A 16393-nucleotide genomic window follows, 5' to 3' on the forward strand; every position below is an offset into this window, starting at 1 on the left:
ATCACAGGCTAATTCTTGTTAGAAACCACTTTTCCTAAGCACGGACTTAATTAGAAACTGAATTTTAATTTTTGTGGAAGGGCGCAAGGGGCCATATGTGATCACTGATTAGTAAGTGGCACTTCCAAACCCAGGACATTTGTACATTGGGAGGGGACAAGATAATTTGCAACATTGCTTAGAAAATAAGATTTATTTGATCAACAGGGATTTTAACCTTGGACTGTAAAGGTCGCGTCTCCAACTTTAACTCAGTGTTTATTATATAGACTTAAAGTTATGAAATGTTATGAACACACAATGATGTGTCAGATGATTCCGGTAAAATTCATGTAGTACCATTATTTTACACAGCTAACCCAATATCATATCCTGTAGCGCCCCTATCCACCTGGTTACCTCCTTACCGGTTTTGATGGTTAGGGTTGGTTGATGGTTAGGGAAGCCTGGGTTCATTTGGACACCGCCTCCAACTCAGCAGGGTATAACGTTCTTCTTCTCTTCCTAGATAAATTTACTCTGTGGTGCTTTCATCCCCCTTGTTCCTTCCAGGCAGGATTCACCAGGCAGCTTGAGGGAAAATTCTAACCATAGGGTAACTATGAGTTACTTGCCAAATAGTTGGAGACTCCTAAGGAATAACACAAACAGGGCCATCACTAGCTATTCGGGAGCCTTATGCAGCCCCCCCGTAGGGGGGGAGCTAGGCCTCCGCGGTGCGGGGGAGCTGGCTTGGCGCCAGGGAGGAACCGCCCCCCAGCACTCATTGGCAGCATGGCTGGGGCCGGGTTGCTGCACTTCCCACTGCCGGTGAGTGGGGTGGGGCTGGGGAGGAGCAGTACAGGGGCTGGGTCAGGATACCAGGAAATCAGAGTCAGGAGTCAAACTGGAGGTCAGAACCACAAATCAGATGCCAAGAGTCACACCAGGTCAGGATGTCAGGAAATCAAACAGGGGGAAAAGAAGCCACAAAACTGGGGAGAGCCTAATTGTTCAGACAGCTTCTTGTTCCTGCTGCTGGTTTAAGTAGGGCCAATCAGCTGCTCTGGAACTCTGCCAACAGAACTGCATGGGTGGAGCCTCAAACTGGGGCTGGGCTTCATGCCAGGCCGGCTCTATGATTTTTGGTCACCCCCACTTTTTTCATGCCCCCCGCCCCTGGCTCTGCCCCAACTCCACCCCTTCTCCAAATCCCCAGCCCCGCCTCCTCCCCCCGGGCATGCCGCATCCCCCCCACCATTGCTTCTGCCCCGCAACCTCCCGCCCTAGTTCAACTCCGCTCCGCATGCTCCCCCTCCCTCTCAGGCGAGGGAGAGGCAGCACGTTCAGGGGAGCAGGCAGAGCGGAGGGGGGGAGCACAGGAAGTAATGGGGGGGAAGTAGAGGAACCGTTCCCCGCCCCAGCTCTCCTCTGCTCCACCACCACTGCCTCCCCCATGTGCGCCACCGCTCGGCTTCTCCTCCCTCCCTCCCTCCCAGGCTTGCCCGCGCGAAACAGCTGTTTGGCACACGGCAAGCCTGGGAGGGAGTGGGGAGAAGCAGAGCGGTGGCACACTCAGGGGAGCGGGCAGAGCGGAGGTGAGCTGGGGCGGCGGGGGCACATTTCTAGGGGCGGCATTCCGGCACCGGCCGTGCCACCCCTAGAAATGTGCCTCCCCAAGCACCTGCTTGTTTTGCTGGTGCCTAGAGCCGGCCCTGGCTTCATGTGTCCCAGGTAAGCAAGCATCCACAGGCTATCAGATGGAGGGTGGGGCGTGGCTGCTCTTGTAAACCCTGAAGATCCAGCTTTGAGACCCTTGGATCACAACACCCTGCTTCCCAGGGACAATGGGCCTTTACTTGAGTTATTAGCATAGACACACTCTGGAACTAAAGTAAGTTCCACAGGGGGTTACATTCCTAAAGGTGAAGGCAGAGCACCCTCACTCTCATACTACCTTTCTTAAAATGCTCAAAATAATTTGGGTCTCTTAAAAACAGCAATTACTTTCCCAGAACTTATACTGTTAGTGAAAAGAAAAGGAGGACTTGTGGCACCTTAGAGACTAACAAATTAATTTGTTAATCTCTATGGTGCCACAAGACCTCGTTTTCTTTTTGCGGATACAGACTAACACGGCTGCTACTCTGAAACTGTTAGTGAAGTGGATGTCCCTCCTGCATAGCAGAATCTGTGGATTTGGAGTCTGACAAGGTCTCTAGCTGGCGTCTCCAGAGCTATTAAGCCTCTGCCTCTATGGTTTGCTGGCTGTAATGCTCCAGGACATGTCTGACCCTTTTTCGATCTGTGTTAAGTCAGCTTTATTTCCAGGTTAAGTGTGGATAATATCTCCTTCCCAGACAGATTGCCATTCCTAATCTACACATACTCAGGATTAAATCTCATTCATGCCTCCCACTTTAATTACTGCCCCATCTAATGACATTTAAGAGAGTTTTAAATACCCCACACATCAAAGGAGAGGCTTGAAATCTGAACCCAGAATTAACAGGTGACATCTCTCTTTCTGACACACTGGACCAAACATTGGGCACTTGAAATCTGAATTTTGAAGCTTGGGCAAACACCACAAGGAAGATTGCGGAAAAATCAACTAAACAATAAGCCAATGTGACAAGGTAACTGCTAGTGCACCATGGGCTTCTGCTTGTACATCTTGTGGATCTTTAAAGCTGTAAAACTTTAATAAGAATAATGTGCAGCATCACTTTGACCAAATCATTAAATACAACCAAAAATTGTGAGAATGTTAGCCATCTGGTTTGTAGTTTAAAAAAAAAAAAAAAAAGTCAGGAAAAATTTAGAGATATGGTTGATTATCAGAGAATCAAACTGCTAGATCCAACATCCCAAACTTGGAAAAGATTCAGATCTATTTAGGCCCATCCCTAACTGCTACTTTGTCCTTAATCCACCCTTGTCATAAATATAAAGGGAAGGGTAAACCCCTTTAAAATCTCTCCTGGCCAGAGGAAAAATCCTCTCATCTGTAAAGGGTTAAGAAGCTAAAGGTAACCTTGCTGGCACCTGACCAAAATGACCAATGAGGAGACAAGATACTTTCAAAAGCTGGGAGGAGGGAGAGAAACAAAGGGTCTGTGTCTATCGGTACGCTGCTTTTGCCGGGGATAGAACAGGAATGGAGTCTTAGAACTTTTAGTAAGTGATCTAGCTAGGTATGTGTTAGATTATGATTTCTTTAAATGGCTGAGAAAAGAATTGTGCTGAATAGAATGACTATTTCTGTCTGCGTGTCTTTTTTGTAACTTAAGGTTTTGCCTAGAGGGATTCTCTATGTTTTGAATCTAATTACCCTGTAAGGTATCTACCATCCTGATTTTACAGAGGTGATTCCTTTACTTCTATTTCTATTAAAAGTCTTCTTGTAAGAAAACTGAATGCTTTTTCATTGTTCTCAGATCCAAGGGTTTGGGTCTGTGGTCACCTATGCAAATTGGTGAGGATTTTTACCAAACCTTTCCCAGGAAGTGGGGTGCAAAGGTTGGGAGGATTTTGGGGGGAAAGACGTGTCCAAACTACGTTTCCCAGTAAACCTAGTTAGAGTTTGGTGGTGGCAGTGGATATTCCAAGGACAAAGGATAAAATTAATTTGTACCTTGGGGAAGTTTTAACCTAAGCTGGTAAAAGTAAGCTTAGGAGGTTTTCATGCAGGTCCCCACATCTGTACCCTAGAGTTCAGAGTGCGGGAGGAACCTTGACATGGTGGCAGAGTGGTGGGATTAACCTGAAATCATTTTGAGATCAATTTGAGATTTTCTGAACTAGAAATACAGATTTTAAACAGGACATTTTTTTTCCTTTGGAGCTGCTGGAAAGCAGCTTGTTTTTTCTCTGCTTTGGGGCCAGAGGAGAGACAAAAGGGGATTATCTTTGTGAATTGCAGGTTTTCTTTGCCTGGAGGCAGGGTACTTAACCTCCTGCAGGGAAATTCACAGTCTTGGTAAACCAGAAGTTTTTTTTCCTAAAAGTAAATAGGGGGGTGGGGGTTCTACCCATTTGCCTGGAGACAAAAGTGGCAGGGGCTTTTTTTTAGGATTTTGATTTTTTTTTTTTTTTTTTTTTTTTTACAAGGAGCACCGGTTTGAAAAGGAAGTTTTTTTCCTTTAGGCTGCTGGTAAGCAGGTTTCCAAGTAGTTGGAGGTTATCTGCTTTGATTTGGGGCCAGAGCAGAGACAAAGGGAATTGTCTCTTTCTGTAGGCTGACAATCACTATCAGAGAATAGGTATTCTATTCCAGCACAGCAAAATTTTACAGCCAAGTTTTGTTTGTTTATTTCTAAACCTCAGGTGTAAAGTTAGTTAAAAACAGAGAGGTTAGGATGACAAAATCCACGGCTCGACAGAAGCTGGAATTAGCCAGATTTCAGGCTGAGGGAAAACAAAGGGAACATGAAAGACAGATAGAACTCATGCGGCTGAAGAAGGAAGAGCGGGAAAAAGAGAGGAAGCATGCACTGGAGATGGAGAAGGTAAAGGCTCAGCAGAATATACCAACAAACCCTAGCAATCCTTCTCCAGGTACCACTCCCCATCCCAGAAAGTTCCCCACCTACAAGGCAGGCGATGATACTGAGGCCTTCTTAGAAAACTTCGAAAGGGCCTGCCTTGGGTACAACATCTCTACTGACCAATACATGGTAGAGCTAAGGCCGCAGCTCAGTGGACCCTTAGCTGAGGTGGCAGCTGAGATGCCTAAAGAACACATGAACAAGTATGAACTGTTTAAATCCAAGGCGAGAGTCATAATGGGGATAACACCCAAGCAGTCTCGTCGGAGGTTCAGAGCCCTAAGGTGGAAACCAGATGTGTCATTTACCCGACATGCCTACCACATTGTGAAACATTGGGATGCCTGGATATCAGGAGCAAGTGTTGAATCTCCAGTAAATTTGCCCTTCCTAATGCAAATGGAACAATTCTTAGAGGGTGTTCCTGAGGAAATAGAAAGATAATCCTAGATGGGAAGCCCAAAACTGTAATCGAGGCAGGAGAGATTGGAGCCAGATGGGTGGAGGTGGCAGAGAAGAAGAAAACTGGTTGCAGTTGGAGCGGAGACCAGAAGGGACAACCCCAGACCACACCCTATTGCCGGGGGCCACCCAAAGCCCCACCTACCTCCCAAAGAACCCTCCAGACCCCTTATCGTCCCACTACCCCGTTCTCCAGCAACCCACCTCGCCCGTCAGCTGGACGATGTTTTAAATGTAACGAGCTGGGGCATGTAAAGGCCAACTGCCCCAAGAACCCCAACAGATTACAGTTCATTGCACCGAAATCACACCAGAGGTCTGCAGGCCCACATACCTCCCACTTACCCTTGGAGCGGAGGGAAACTGTGAGTGTGGGTGAGAAGAAGGTCACCGCGTGGAGGGACACTGGAGCACAAGTGTCAGCTATCCATGCTTCCTTAGTGGACCCCAATTTAATCAACCCAGAGATCCAAGTGACGATTCAACCCTTCAAGTCCAACTCTTTCAATTTGCCTACAGCCAAGTTGCCTGTCCAGTACCAGGGCTGGTCAGAAACGTGGACTTTTGCAGTCTATGATGATTATCCCTTCCTCCAACAGCATGGGGATGACTTGGCCAATCATGTGAAGCGGGCCAAGAGGGTGGGAATGGTCACCCATAGCCAGGCTAAAGAAGCTGTGAGGCCTAGCTCTGTTCCAGAAACTTCTATCAGGACCCAGTCCCCAGGCCAATGTCTGCCACAGCAGTAGTGGATCCAGTCCCAGAGACCCAGATGGAACCAGTCCCAGAACCGGAACCAGCGGAACAACCAGCACCAGACCATTTGCCAGCACTGAATCCAGTACTTTCAACCTCAACACCAGAGGGCCCCACCGAACCTGAACCTGCAGCAGCCGATAACCCTACACAAGAGGCTCAGCCGGAGCCTGAATCCCAACATAGTGCACCAGCGGAGAGCGGTTCACAGTCAATGGAAACAGCCCCATCCCCTACATCGCTTCCAGAGGGACCAAGCATAGGTCCACAATCCAATGAGGAACTGATGTCTCCAGCATCAAGGAAACAGTTCCAGACCGAACAGGAAGCAGATGAAAGCCTCCAGAGAGCTTGGACGGTGGCACGGAGCAACCCACCGCCTCTCAGCTCTTCTAATCGATCCAGGTTTGTTGTAGAAAGAGGACTTTTATACAAGGAAACTCTTTCTGGTGGACACCAGGAAGACTGGCATCCTCAGAGACAGTTGGTAGCTCCAACTAAATACCGGGCCAAGCTCTTGAGCTTAGCCCACGATCACCCTAGTGGCCATGCTGGGGTGAACAGGACCGAAAACCGTTTGGGGGGGTCATTCCACTGGGAGGGAATGGGCAAGGATGTTTCTACCTATGTCCGATCTTGTGAAGTATGCCAAAGAGTGGGAAAACCCCAAGAACAGGTCAAAGCCCCTCTCCAGCCACTCCCCATCATTGAAGTTCCATTTCTGCGAGTAGCTGTGGATATTCTAGGTCCTTTTCCGAAAAAGACACCCAGAGGAAAGCAGTACATACTAACTTTCATAGATTTTGCCACCCGACGGCCGAAAGCAGTAGCTCTAAACACCAGGGCTAAAAGTGTGTGCCAGGCACTAGCAGACATTTTTGCCAGGGTAGGTTGGCCCTCCGACATCCTCACAGATGCAGGGACTAATTTCCTGGCAGGAACTATGGAAAACCTTTGGGAAGCTCATGGGGTAAAACACTTGGTTGCCACTCCTTACCACCATCAGACAAATGGCATGGTGGAGAAGTTTAATGGAACTTTGGGGGCCGTGATACGTAAATTCATAAATGAGCACGCCAGTGATTGGGACCTAGTGTTGCAGCAGTTGCTCTTTGCCTACAGAGCTGTACCACACCCCAGTTTAGGGTTTTCCTCATTTGAACTTGTATATGGCCGTGAGGTTAAGGGGCCATTACAGTTGGCGAAGCAGCAATGGGAGGGATTTACACCTTCTCCAGGAACTAACATTCTGGACTTTGTAACCAACCTACAAAACACCCTCCAAACCTCTTTAGCCCTTGCTAAAGAAAACTTACAGGATGCTCAAAAAGAGCAAAAAGCCTGGTATGATAAACATGCCAGAGAGCGTTCCTTCAAAGTAGGAGACCAGGTCATGGTCTTAAAGGCACTCCAGGCCCATAAAATGGAAGCATCGTGGGAAGGGCCATTCACGGTCCAGGAGCGCCTGGGAGCTGTTAATTATCTCATAGCATTCCCCACCTCCAACCGAAAGCCTAAGGTGTACCATATTAATTCTCTAAAGCCCTTTTATTTCAGAGAATTAAAGGTTTGTCAGTTTACAGCCCAGGGAGGAGACGACGCTGAATGGCCTGAAGGTGTCTACTACGAAGGGAAATGTGGTGGTGGTGTGGAAGAGGTGAACCTCTCCATGACCCTTGGGTGTATGCAGCGACAGCAGATCCAAGAGCTGTGCACTAGCTACGCGCCAACGTTCTCGGCCACCCCAGGACTGACTGAACGGGCATACCACTCCATTGACACAGGTAATGCTCGCCCAATTAGGGTCCACCCTTACCGGGTGTCTCCTGAAGCTAAAACTGCTATAGAACGGGAGATCCAGGATATGTTACAGATGGGTGTAATCCGCCCCTCTGAAAGTGCATGGGCATCTCCAGTGGTTCTAGTTCCCAAACCAGATGAGGAAATATGTTTTTGCGTGGACTACCATAAGCTAAATGCTGTAACTCGCCCAGACAACTATCCAATGCCACGCACGGATGAACTATTAGAGAAACTGGGACGGGCTCAGTTCATCTCTACCTTGGACTTAACCAAGGGGTACTGGCAGGTACCGCTAGATGAATCTGCCAAGGAAAGGTCAGCCTTCACTACACATCTCGGGCTGTATGAATTTAATGTATTTCCTTTCGGGCTGCGAAATGCACCCGCAACCTTCCAAAGACTTGTAGATGGTCTCCTAGCGGGATTAGGAGAATATGCAGTCGCCTACCTTGACGATGTGGCCATATTTTCGGATTCCTGGGCAGACCACCTGGAACATCTACAAAAAGTCCTTGAGCGCATAAGGGAGGCAGGACTAACTGTTAAGGCTAAGAAGTGTCAAATAGGCCTAAATAGAGTGACTTACCTTGGACACCAGGTGGGTCAAGGAACTATCAGCCCCCTACAGGCCAAAGTGGATGCTATCCAAAAGTGGCCTGTCCCAAAGTCAAAGAAACAGGTTCAATCCTTCTTAGGCTTGGCCGGATATTACAGACGATTTGTACCACAATACAGCCAAATCGCCGCCCCACTGACAGACCTAACCAAAAAGAAACAGCCAAATGCCATTCAGTGGACCGAAAAGTGTCAGAAGGCCTTTAACAAGCTTAAAGCGACACTCATGTCTGACCCTGTGCTAAGGGCCCCAGACTTTGACAAACCGTTCCTTGTAACCACAGATGCGTCCGAGCGTGGTGTGGGAGCAGTTTTAATGCAGAAAGGACCTGATCAAGAATTCCACCCTGTAGTGTTTCTCAGCAAAAAACTGTCTGAGAGGGAAAGCAACTGGTCAGTCAGTGAAAAAGAATGTTACGCCATTGTCTATGCTCTGGAAAAGCTACGCCCATATGTTTGGGGACGGCGTTTCCACCTACAAACCGACAATGCTGCACTGAAGTGGCTTCACACCGTCAAAGAAACTAACAAAAAACTTCTTCGGTGGAGTTTAGCTCTCCAAGATTTTGATATCCAACACATCTCAAGAGCTTCTAACAAAGTGGCTGATGCACTCTCCCGTGAAAGTTTCCCAGAATCAACTGGTTAAAATCGTCCTTGAGATGTGGAAAATATTGTTAGTCTTTATGTACTTGGTAGTATATTTAGAGATGCATGTGTCTTATTAACTCTGTTTTTCCTAGAGCTCCAGGAAGAAATCCCAGCCAGTGTTTCACCCTAGCTGAGATTTGGGGGGGCGTGTCATAAATATAAAGGGAAGGGCAAACCCCTTTAAAATCCCTCCTGGCCAGAGGAAAAATCCTCTCATCTGTAAAGGGTTAAGAAGCTAAAGGTAACCTTGCTGGCACCTGACCAAAATGACCAATGAGGAGACAAGATACTTTCAAAAGCTGGGAGGAGGGAGAGAAACAACGGGTCTGTGTGTCTGTCTATATGCTGGTCTTTGCCGGGGATAGACCAGGAATGGTGTCTTAGAACTTTTAGTAAGTAATCTAGCTAGGTATGTGTTAGATTATGATTTCTTTAAATGGCTGAGAAAAGAATTGTGCTGAATAGAATGACTATTTCTGTCTGCGTGTCTTTTTTGTAACTTAAGGTTTTGCCTAGAGGGATTCTCTATGTTTTGAATCTAATTACCCTGTAAGGTATCTACCATCCTGATTTTACAGGTGTGATTCCTTTACTTCTATTTCTATTAAAAGTCTTCTTGTAAGAAAACTGAATGCTTTTTCATTGTTCTCAGATCCAAGGGTTTGGGTCTGTGGTCACCTATGCAAATTGGTGAGGATTTTTACCAAACCTTTCCCAGGAAGTGGGGTGCAAAGATGTGTCCAAACTACGTTTCCCAGTAAACCCAGTTAGAGTTTGGTGGTGGCAGTGGATATTTCAAGGACAAAGGATAAAATTAATTTGTACCTTGGGGAAGTTTAACCTAAGCTGGTAAAAGTAAGCTCAGGAGGTTTTCATGCAGGTCCCCACATCTATACCTTAGAGTTCAGAGTGGGGGAGGAACCTTGACAACCCTCATTGTGACTCTGAATAAATGATCATGATCAGTTAGGAGGAGGAGCAGCTGAATCAGTAGATAGAAAACAAAGACAACATCAAGGTGCTGAACAGCTAACTATGACAGATTATCAAATCCAGCACTAGGATACAATATAATGAGAAGGAGAAAATAACCATGTACAAGAAAAGATAGAATTCAGAGCAATAAGGAGCTATATGTTTCCTGCTCCATCCACTCTATAGTTAGAGAAGAAGCAGGGGTCAGAAGAGCTGCTGGAAATTGTGAATGCATACCCTTAGCATTCCAGAGTGGAATCTCTCTCATATTTCATGATGAAGATAGATCATAGTCCTACCATTGTTTCTCAAGACACTATCAGTCAAATGAACAAAACAAAGCACAGACAAGATGATGTCTGTGCAAACTTTATTTATTTAAATATAAACACAACATGCCAATTTAGCTGCTTAGTTCTTTCTAATGACTCTTCCATCATCCTAGTTACAATATGTTTTATTAGAGAATGGAGTCCATAATTTCTAAACTAGTCATTTAGTCTTTATTATTTTAAAAATATTTAAGTTTAGAATATTGTATAAAATAAAAACAAATTACATAGAGGAAAAAATATACAGACAAAGATACAGTTTACCCTCTGCTCTGCTAAGAAATCTCTCTGAGCAAAGTTGAAGAAAATAGAGATCCAAACAAATAAAAGGAGTGCCCACACCCACGTAGCCAGAGTAATAAAATCAAGAAACATCTGATAAATCAACCCCAGCATTGACTGATAACCAACAATAACCTTTTTCTTGACACCAACTCCTTTGTCGTCTTGTTAGAAGAATTTAAGAGTCACTTAGTTTTAAAAAACCATGCTTTCAGGAAAAAAGCATAATTTCCACATTTCCTCTGATGTGTTGTATGCCCTGCTGTGTTATGACATTTCAGGTTTCATCAAGTCACATTAATTTACATTCTCACATGTTTTCTCAGTAGAGCCTGCTCTTTGGGTCAATTTCCATCCATTGCTTAATCACTTTAATGTATTTGTATTTCTGAACACTCAGTCCATGTTAACTAATTTTCCCATACCCCATGCTTGCAATTCATTAGCAATCACTTCTCTTCTCTGCAAGAATGGGGGGGTGGCGAGGGAGAAGACAAAAACAACAAGAAAGAAGCAAATAGAAAATTAACACACACAGTCTGCAATCTAGCCTGTTTATCACTAAGGGCTTCTCTAGATTAGAAACTCATACTGATAACTAGAAACTTGTACTGGTGTAAATGAATCAATTTAGTTATACCCACAGAAATCCCTAATGTAAATGCACTTAAACTGGTTTAAAAACCTGCCTTTATTTCAGTCTACTTTAGCTTAATCTGATGATTTACTTAAAGTGGTTTAAATGTGTTTTAAACCAGTGGAAGTGTACATATGTCAGAGGTTTGCACTGCTATAACAAAATCTGTTTAGTTCCATTAGTGCAAAAACTCCACAGACAGGCCAGGCCTTCAAAACTTGGTCTATTCAGTACTGCAAACAACTTCCCAAAAGGCAGTTAAGGGGAGGGGAGAGGAAATTAGAGTGGTGGGATCTTTAAGCATGATAATGAAACTCAGTTTCACCTGCTCTTCATCTCTTGTTGCAGAGAAAGGTCCAATATATTTATTAAACTAATGACTTTGACTGATCCATGAATCCAGACCTTTCCTCCCCTGTCTACCTCAGTTTGTGACCTAGGTGTGGGTATTCTAAATTCCTCAAAGTCTTGTCCTCAGTATAAGGTGCCATTCTCAAGTGGTGTCCTGCATGTAGGAGTGCTTCATCTTCTCTCTGGTTTTAGAAGCCATTACTGCACATCACACTGACAGTTAAGTAGAAGGGCTGTGATAGGCTGATGAGGGAGCTGTATTCACCTGGAATAAGGAATCTGCACAATATGGTTTAATTTCAGTGTAAAGTTAGTGTCCCTCAGCCAGACTCTAAATGTAAAAATAAAGCTTGCAAGATTCAGGTTCCAGATAGGAAAAGGCAAACCTAAAAGTCCACAGGGCAGAGTTTATGGTAGCTCTCAGTCAATGAGGAAGCATCAGGACACATACATTGGCATGGGCATGCATCTTACTCAATTCTTTCTGCTAGTTTATATCCTGACCCTTGAGGGCAGCATGCTTATTAACATTCTTTCCCTACAGCCCCTCCTCTCCTCCATAGCATCTGCCTATCAATAGGGCCTCATTAGTATGTAGCCAAATCCTGGATGCAATCCATTGGAAATCTGTTTCAGTTTCTTCCCCCTACAGTACCCCAAATTGTTTTTGCTGATACTTACCTCTACCATCAACAGAAAGGCCAGAGAGGCTTCAGCACTTTATAAATGCTGTTAAAAAGGGGTGCATGGCTTTGTGGGAGGGTGCTGGTTGAGAAGCCCTTAATCAGCTCCTGCCACTCCAGCCCCAATCAAGGGGAATGGATTAGGGTTAGGGGAATAGCCCTGTGCCTGACTGGTAACAGGCAGCACCTGCCAGTGTTATTAGCCCAGAGCTATAAAGGCTGGGAGGAAGCCAGAGGAGGGGGAAAGGCTAAGCCCAGCCTAGCAGGAACTGGGAGCCTTATAGTCTGTTGCTGGCTAGGCCTGTTGTAGGTAAAGTAGCTGTGAAGTCTGTGTATAGTTAGGAACTGGTGGCGGGAAACTGTCTGAGAATAAAGAGCATGGGTGCTGCACCAGACTGAAGTATCCCTGACTCATTGAAGAGTGAGGCCTGGGGCTGAATACCTAGGGAGCAGTGTGAACCCCATTACGGGCTCCATAACTTCATTCTTAGTGTGTGAGGGAAGCTCTATGTGAATGAAACATTGGAGCTGCTGGTGTTTTAACTGCTACGTCCAGTACCTGTTCTGGGCATAGTTAAACACAGTGCTTAAATGGGGGAGCCAAACTACACTTCCAACACCCACCATTGCTAGCCCTGGTGGAGCAGCGCTGATGGTAGCAATACTGGGATGCTTTAAGAAAAAGAGCCAGAGTGGCTGTCATAAATATAAAGGGAAGGGTAAACCCCTTTGAAATCCCTCCTGGCCAGGGGAAAGCTCCTCTCACCTGTAAAGGGTTAAGAAGCTAAAGGTAACCTCGCTGGCACCTGACCAAAATGACCAATGAGGAGACAAGATACTTTCAAAAGCTGGGAGGAGGGAGAGAAACAAAGGGTCTGTGTCTGTCTGTAGTCGTCTTGGCCGGGGATAGACCAGGAATGGAGTCTTAGAACTTTTAGTAAGTAATCTAGCTAGGTATGTGTTAGATTATGATTTCTTTAAATGGCTGAGAAAAGAATTGTGCTGAATAGAATAACTATTTCTGTCTGTGTATCTTTTTTGTAACTTAAGGTTTTGCCTAGAGGGGTTCTCTGTTTTTGAATCTAATTACCCTGTAAGATATCTACCATCCTGATTTTACAGGGGGGATTTCTTTATTTCTATTTACTTCTATTTCTATTAAAAGTCTTCTTGTAAGAAAACTGAATGCTTTTTCATTGTTCTCAGATCCAAGGGTTTGGGTCTGTGGTCACCTATGCAAATTGGTGAGGCTTTTTATCCAACATTTCCCAGGAAAGGGGGGGTGCAAGTGTTGGGAGGATTGTTCATTGTTCTTAAGATCCAAGGGTCTGGGTCTGTAGGCACCTAGGCAAATTGGTGAGGCTTTTTACCAAACCTTGTCCAGGAAGTGGGGTGCAAGGTTTTGGGAAGTATTTTGGGGGGAAAGACGCGTCCAAACAGCTCTTCCCCAGTAACCAGTATTAGTTTGGTGGTGGTAGCGGCCAATCCAAGGACAACGGGTGGAATATTTTGTACCTTGGGGAAGTTTTGACCTAAGCTGGTAAAGATAAGCTTAGGAGGTTTTTCATGCAGGTCCCCACATCTGTACCCTAGAGTTCAGAGTGGGGGAGGAACCTTGACAGTGGCTGAAGCCTGTAGATCACAATTTGTTCCTAATCTTGAATGACTTCAAGGGAGACAATAAACTTCCCGCAGAGAGTTGATCGAAGCAGGATGATGTACTGAAGCCTAAGGGGGCATACTAGCCTTTATATCACTGATGAGGAATAATCTAGTGGCACATGTTGTGTAGGAGAGAGCTCAGTTTAGTACAGAGGAGGAGGTACAGATACCGCAGCACATCTGTTATCCACTGGACAGTGGTGACAGAATGGAATGTAATCTGTGTGTTTACTCTCAGCGATGAAAGACAACAACTGGCTCCAGCAGGACATTCTGTCCTGAGGTGGAGAACAGAAAGGGATGCTTACGTAAAAGTGCCTGACAGGCAGCGCACAAGAGGCAGGAACATACTCATTTTCTCCTGTGGCGCTCATAATAAGGGATTATTCTGGGCACAGGGAAGGGAGAAACAGGAAGTCCATATGTCCACTTTCCTCTGTACCACACAGTCTGATGAGTGTATTCCCTATTTTACATCACCACTGGCAAAACTCATCAGTAGAGCTGTCTCTCTTCACTCTTTTCAAGAGCTTGGGAAATGAAGGGCAAACTTTTCAAAGGCTGCACACACCTCTACCCCCTTCATCCCAAATCGCAGTCATCCATAGGTCTTGGATCCCTCACTCTAGAGTTCAGAATACCTGGGTATTTTACTTTATTCCCTCACTACTGTTTTCTGAGGTCTTGTCTACACTTAGGAGCGGCCCTACTTCAGCAGTCAGTGACCAACGGGGTCACTGAACCAGTGCTGAGCCCTAAGAGTTAACCAGCTCTTTGGCTCTTTTGAGGTTCATTTGTCACTAATTGTAGCAGATTAGTGGCACCTCTGCCATGATATGCCCTGAAAGATGCTGCAATACTCACTGTAGTTTGAGAGGGAGAGAGAGAAAAAGAGTCAAGTGGGAAATCATGACTAATATCCCATTTTATGCATTGCCAACTAATAGCGTCACAAAAGCTCATCAGTCATGCAGCATGCGTAACTTACATATTTAAGGAACACACATGGCTGTTTCAAGTCATGTGCACCGTGCAATGTTTAGAGAATGAGATCACTTGAATAACAGTAGGAACCCAAATTGACAATGCAATAACTGTGGATATTAAAATCCCATCTGACTAGTTAAACTTCAGACTGTGAACATTCATATTTGCTGTGAAATGGGAAGACAACCTGTGAAATGATCATTTTTTTTTTTAAAATCAAGAAGTGTTTGAATGTCTGTTAAAAGGAATTATTGCCATAGTAATCAGAGCTCTCTGTGTGAAATCTCTTCATAGGCTTCCATTTCCCCCATAAGGTGAGAGATGTCACAGTATTAAAATTGCATAGGCCCATGTCTGGCGACAGTGCTCACTGATTAGCTATTAAAATACTTTGAAATTTTCTTCTGCTCCTTTCCCTAACATGTTATTCTCAAAATAATCCACAGAAGACATTACTGTTGGCAATGACATTCAAGGAATCATGGGAACTAGTGATAAAGGGGCCTATTAAATAATCTAGCCCAGTGGTTGTCAAGTGAGTGATCGCGGTCCCCTGGGGGGCCACGAGCAGGTTTGGGGCCCAGGGCAGAAGGCTGAAGTTGGAGCCCCACTGCAGCAGGGCTGAAGCTGTGGTGGGGCTGAAACCCAAGCCACTTAGCTTTATGGGACCCCTGTGGCATGGGGCCACGGGCAAGTGCCCTGCTTGCAACCCCCTAACGCCAGCCCTGGCTTTTAGATGCAGAAAAGCAGTTGTTCTGGCACAGGTGGACCATGGAGTTTTTATAGCATGTTGGTAGGCCTCAGAAAGAAAAAGGTTGAGTCCCGGATGACTGGAAAAAGGCTGAATAGTGTTATGTAAGTACTATCGCACTAGCTACTCAATGTAAGCTCCCCCTCAAAGGGAGTATGTTTATGTTTCACCTTCTGTGGAATAATACAGCTAGAGTAGAGAAAGTCTGGAAATGAGGGTTTGACACTCAGTCCATAACAGAATAAATCTATATTGAAGAAAGAACTGAGGTGCACTTTATGATATCCCTTACCAACAGACTACAACAGGAGTGAATGAGTCAGTCTTGCTCAGTAAAATCAAAGCCTTTTGTTTTCTCCCTGTCTTTCCCATTTCCCTTTCTGCCTTTACATTATAATCAATAGCATCTAAGATTAGGGAATATTATCAGAGCCATGATTACAACCTCTAACATTATAATCCATAGGGTTGCTGGGAGCATTAGAACATCCAGGATAAATTAATTCAGTGTAAGTAAGAGCTTTGAAGCTCGGAGCATCACCAGGCTTTTGAAGCTTAAGCCCTGTTTAGATTACTTGATTAAAGTGGGTCCAAAGCTTCACCAAATCAATACATGTTGCTTAAGAGCAGTGTTGATACAGAAGCAGATTTAATTGGATCTGCAGTGCTCTGCCTGGAAGATAGTTCTTTAGAATATAATGCGATAATGTGCATCTGAGGGAAGTAGGAGAGGGGGAGACAAAATCATTGTCGTACTTTGTGTGTTTACAAAGCTTCTTTGCAGGAGTTGTATAAAAATCTGTGAATTTGAGAAGGCAGAGGAGGGAAATTAAAGAACAAGAAGAGAGAACCGCCAATTATAAACCATGCAAATATATATCTGTTCATACATGTTAATCATACATGTTAACCAATCC

This window comes from Lepidochelys kempii, chromosome 6 (genome assembly GCF_965140265.1).
Source record: "Lepidochelys kempii isolate rLepKem1 chromosome 6, rLepKem1.hap2, whole genome shotgun sequence".
NCBI lineage: Eukaryota > Metazoa > Chordata > Testudines > Cheloniidae > Lepidochelys > Lepidochelys kempii.